The following is a 5696-nucleotide window of genomic DNA, read 5'->3' on the forward strand; positions in this document are numbered from 1 at the left end:
TGCCATTTAGATTGAAATAGAAATGAACAGTGTTAATTGTGCCCGCAGACAGCATGGCTTCAGTGCTCTGCTTAGAGGGATGGATGAAGTTTTAAGAGATGAACAACTGGATTTTATGGTTTAGGTTTTGAGTTCCGCCTGTGGGCTCCTATTATCTGGTAGACGTGCACGGTGACTTTGGAATGGTACCATAAGCTCTTGGCTTTGGCGATACAGCTTGGGCCATGGATGTCAAAATGGATCCTGATTTGGTAGAGACCTGGGCCGTCTGGACTTCTGGCAGGTCAGGCCTAGGAAAGGCTTTTGGGTGTGTGTGTGAGCTGGGCCTGGTGCCTCTCTTCTTTTGTGGTCTCTATCTAATCTTACCTAATGCTCTGCAACTGAATTTTAGACATTGTTGTACAACCTGATGGCAACACATAGGAATATAAGTATGAGAGGACCGTCTTCTGAAAGGAGCAGTGATCACTGTAGTTGTGAATTAACTGTCTACAGTCATGTGCAGATGCAGCCCGTTATGTATTCCGGGCTATATTAATCCTAATCAAGATACTGGCTTGCTAAAACACTCACATTTTCATTTTAAATCCATCACGGTGTTCTTTGATAGAGGTATGTTGATCTCAAAACCCCACCGTCTGTTCAAAATTCAAACACAGACTCTCCTAAACTCCTTCGACCAACGTATGATGCTTAAAGCATTCTGCTAATATTTACCTAGATTCTAGATGGATCGAGGATTACCTGGAATTAGAATGCAGCAAACCTGTTGTCTGTTGGATTTCTCTGTGTGCATGTTTGTGTGTGCACACAGGGAAAGGAGCTGCTACTAGAGATAAATTATTTAACATGATTTTCCTGTATTGTGGAGAGGGAGGTTGAGCCTCATTTTTCGGATTATGATTTGTGTTATGAAATGCTTATCAAATGTTTTCCAAAGATTAGTTTAATTTTAATTAAATAAACCTTTCTCAAGAGGAGACTCCCAACTCTTCCTGTACCCAGAGGCTAACGTACTTGTTGTTTTTAATTATTTTGTGCTGTTACCCAAACTGCTTTGGGTACTCCTGCCCAATTAAATCAAAGACCCAGGTTCCTTATGCACAATATGTTTAATATTTAATTTTAATTAAATTAATTAAATTGTTTATTTAATTTTATGTGCATTATTGTGCATTGAATAATGTAAAATTCATGGGGTGAAGAGGTAAATCGTAGCTCTTCCATACAGGCCCATTACAAGGTTTCTAGGAAAGTTCCTTCTCTTTTTTGCAGGGGAAATGTCCCAACACCAGACAAAGTGAACTGTGAGCTTCTTCTCGAGCATCCTTAGGCCGTAGCTTCTGGAGGCTGGGTTTGTAGGTCTCCTTCACCCGCTGGTCTTCCAGTCTGCAGGTGTTTGCAGCTGCTTGGCAGACACCAAGAGCACAAGTGTGTGCACACTGTTGTCACTGTGGTGTGATTGTCTGCTTAGCTGAGCACACAGCCACCAGCACAGGGACTCCTAAGAAGGTCGATTTTTTTTTATATTTATTTTAAAAATTTTTACCCAGAGGCCTTGGGAAAACTTTCCATAACATCTTGCCCTGTAGAAATAGACCAAGCCAGCAGGTTTCAGGAACCCTTCCAAGCCTGAGCAAAAACACCAGCAGGTATGTTTTGGTGTCTCACCTTTGGCCTGGAAGCAGTTCCTTCCACTTTCCAGTTTCCATCCCAGTTTGCTTGTGTAGGAATGTTTGCATGTGCACAGTGACCAGCTTTCTGATTTTCAACAGAAGGGCTTAACTGCCAGGAAAACTGCTTCCACAGAATTGGGAGGCAGAGAGACGCAAACACTAAGATAATGAAAATAAAGAGCCCCTTCTAATACTGCTCACTGTTCCGAAACTCACACCCGAGCTTGTAAAACACAGGGCACTGGAGTCAGGAGTTCTGACGTGCCTGAGTCGAGAAGGAGCCACTGACTTCTCTTTCCTGCTTTCTGACTTAGCAATGACTTCGTTACCACTCCCAGCGTGACCTGGCTTTTGGGTTGTCTGAGCCAAATTTCTAAACTTGACCTCACTACATGGAGTATTCGCTGTATTTCTTTTCATCTCAAGGGCTTGCTCCCCTGGACGACAGTTGAATGGAGTAGATCGAGTCTTTGTGGGTGCCTCTTGCTTCTTGAAACTCTGTTAGCTACATTCAAGGAAACTTCATTAATTGCTGTGGGCGAAAAAAGACAGAAAGGGAGAAAAGAAAGAAGGAAAATGCAAAAGAAGGAAGAAAAGGAGAAGGGGAAGGGGAGAGGAAGAGAGTGTTTTCTGGGGCCAAGGCTGCCTGGCTCTTCACAGAGTCCTTCTGACAGAGCAGAGCTGCTAAAATATAAACGGCTTTCTCGTTACTGCTGTTTATTTTCCCCCCTAAGGCTGGTTTTGTTTCAGTAGATTAAATATTATCATAAAAGTAGCTGGTGATGCAGTAAATTAAAAATCAAGTTGTGGAATATTTTGCAAAAGCCTTTTATTTATTTTTTTAAAACTTCTATAGCCCTTAACCAGTCACGGCAAACATTAGCTTAAATGCATTTTCCCAAACAGAACTTTTTTGGCTTGAAACAAGAATTTGGAAAAAATTCAAATTCAGTTAGACGGAATGGACCTAGTGAAAAAGCCACTCAGAATTTCTTGAGAGTAATGGTGGCTAGTATTAAAAAAAAAAATGCAAACAAATAAACCATCTCCCTCCCCCTAAAAAAACCCCAACCCCTCCCCAAACCACCATTGCTTTCCATTTATTCCGCACATCTGTAAACTCACTGACAATTTTAGTATAAAACATAAGACTGGCGAGCTGTATAGGAAATGTATGTGGGGACAGATGGAGCAGAATCCAGGGCAGTGCTGTGTCACCACATTTAACATCAAATTATGAATTAAACAAGAAGAATGAATAACAAATTAGGATTCGCTTAAGCTTAGCTTTGTGCAGCTGGACAATGAAAATGTATTTGAATGCTATTCCTTGATGAGGTTGCAGAGCTTTCCCCAGCGGAAGATACCCAGTGAAGACAATTATTGGAAGTTCATCTTCTGGACACATCTTAGAAACCTTTTGATGGGAACAGAAATGTCTGTGCAGATTTAGATTTTCTAAACCCTCCCCTAGTCTACTCAGTGTCTGCTTCAGAACTCCCAGGGTTGAGGGGATTTGTTGAGCGTGTTTTGGCGGGCTGCTACTGAACAGGTTAAAACTGAGTTTTGGGGGGAAGGTTTTGTTTTGAGTGTGTGTGGGAGAATTATCGAATATTTGACTGGTTGGGATTTCTGCAGCGTGTTAAGGAATGGCAAGCTCCCTGTACTCTAGCTGTTTGCTGAAAACGACCTCCCTTAGCAAAGCTAAGGGCCTTTCCTCAGGTCCAGCTGCATGCCTCTCACCTCTATGCCACCTGGAAATCAGGCACTCCGGCCTCACTAATGCCTTCCCCACATGCTGAGCCTCAGGCGTAGAAAGGAAAGGTGTCTGGGATATGAACCCACAGAATAGACAAGTTTGGATATACTAGGAGCCATTTCTAGGGTTGCTGGGTGTCAAGAAATTTCTCAAGCCGGAATGTAACTTATGGTATATCAGCACTCGGTGTATTGAGACAAAACAGAGAAGCATAATAAAACAGACAGTAATATACAACCTGCTTAGACCTGAGGAATTTGAGGAAAGTAAGCAACACGCCATCAAACGTGACTGATGGTACACGTAGGTAGATGTTATGTCAGAGTGATGCTCTGTCCTGATTATTGCTGTTTACAAATTGTATTTTTTTGGGAAGGGGAACGGATGCTACTTGTGTATGTGTGGAGGTCAGAGAGCAGATGTCAGGAATCGATTTTTCTTCCTACTGTCTGAGTTGGGGATGGAGTTAAGTTGCCAGGTTCAGGGTCAAGTGTCTTTACCTACTGAGCCATCTCCGTAGCTCTTATCATCATCATTTTTGTGAATAATAATTTTTTCCTTAGATTTTCAAGAAGTTAAAGAGATGGTTGCCTTCATTTTACTGCCCCTGTGTACCGTTTGTCACTGCTTGAGTTCTTTCTCCAGAGGAGAGATGTCTTTTTTCCAGGAAGAGTGGGGTCTGTCTAGCTGGCTGAACACCCTTTCCTGCAATCCTGGACCTCACACACAAGAATCTCGTAGAAAATAAAATCAGTCAGAAGATCCGGCTCAGTCAAAGGCTGCTTTTCTAGCACACAGTGAGGAGTCCTGGATTTCATTCCTGTCCCATTGTAAACTTAGTGTGATGGAGTTGGGAGGATCAGAAGTCCAAGGTCATTCTTGGTTTGTGGATTTCAAGGATGTCCCAAGGACAAATAAAACCAAGTCTCATAAAGAAGGGGAGAGAGAGGGGGAAAGAGAAAGAGAGAAAGAGAGAGAGAAAACATAAAATATAGTTAAATAGTACCTTGTAAAATTATAAAAGAAAAAAAGCTCAATTTGGTCAAAGAATAGGCTTTGCATTTTTAAGAAATTTAGACAGTCTGTTTCTCACCTCTTTCTTCTTCCTGGCCAGGTTGCTTCTCTACAGAATGAGCATTAGCTATAATATGAACATTAGTGTGCTCTATGTGTGTGACACCTCTGAGGCGTTTATAAAAACTGGGGCAAAACCTGGAGCCTGCTTTCTGTCCCCTACCTTGGGCTCTTCCCCTCCCGTACTTGGAAGATTCTCGCAGCTCCAAGGCCAGCCTGGTATCCTCTGTAGTACTGTTCCATTCTGTGCCCTTGAGCTGTAGGCAGCTAATTTCCTGCCTTTGGTTTCATTTCAAAACGGGCTTCGTTTTGAAGAGTCGAGGGGCTAGGGAGGTAGAGAGGAAGGAGGGAAATTTATCACCCTAAGCCAAACCGTTTGGCAGAGGTCTTCAAGGATGGCCACCCCCCTCTCCTGCGGCTGCCTCTGCCCTACCTGCCCAGGCCCAACATGCTAATTACATTCAGGCTAAAGGCGGCAGCTCCTACCTGGCTGCAGCCCAGAGGATATTTGATTTTATTTACAGATGAGCTGTTCCCCCTGAAATCTCGATTGTTCTGGAAGCTGTGACAGAAGGCAGGCCAGCCTCCATTTTTTCGGCAGCTCCAGCTTAGAGCTGTAGCAGGACCTGCCTTAATTAGCTGTGTCATTCAGAACAGAGCCACAACAAGCTGGCATGACTGGAGGAGGGGCAGCCCAATGTCCTAAAATGGGCTCCCTGCCTTTTCTGTCAAAGGGGACTCTTTTTTAAAATTTATTTTTATTCTTATTTTTATTATTTTTTGAGACAGGGTTTCTCTGTATAGCCATGGCTGTCCTGGAACTCATTCTGTAGACCAGGCTGACCCCGAACTCAGAGATTCGTCCTTGCCTCGCAAGTGCTTGGATTAAAGGTGTGTGTCACCATGCCTGGCTCAGAGGACTCTACACTTGCCTGTCCATTCTCATCCCTCCTGCAAGCAATGACTGAGCCATTCACCCTTATTCCTGCTAACTGTAGATTTTCTTTAAAAATCCCTTTTTTTTCCTTTTTACATTTGTGTGAGTGCTCATGTGCATGTGCATACGAAGGCACATACGTAGAAGTTAGAGGATAATGAAGAGAGTCAGGCCTCTCCTTCAACCATGTGTTCTGGGAGTCATACTTAGGCCATCAGGCTTGCTCACATGAGCCTTTAATTGCAGAGCC

Source organism: Mastomys coucha, unplaced genomic scaffold (genome assembly GCF_008632895.1).
Source record: "Mastomys coucha isolate ucsf_1 unplaced genomic scaffold, UCSF_Mcou_1 pScaffold1, whole genome shotgun sequence".
NCBI classification, from domain to species: Eukaryota; Metazoa; Chordata; class Mammalia; order Rodentia; family Muridae; genus Mastomys; species Mastomys coucha.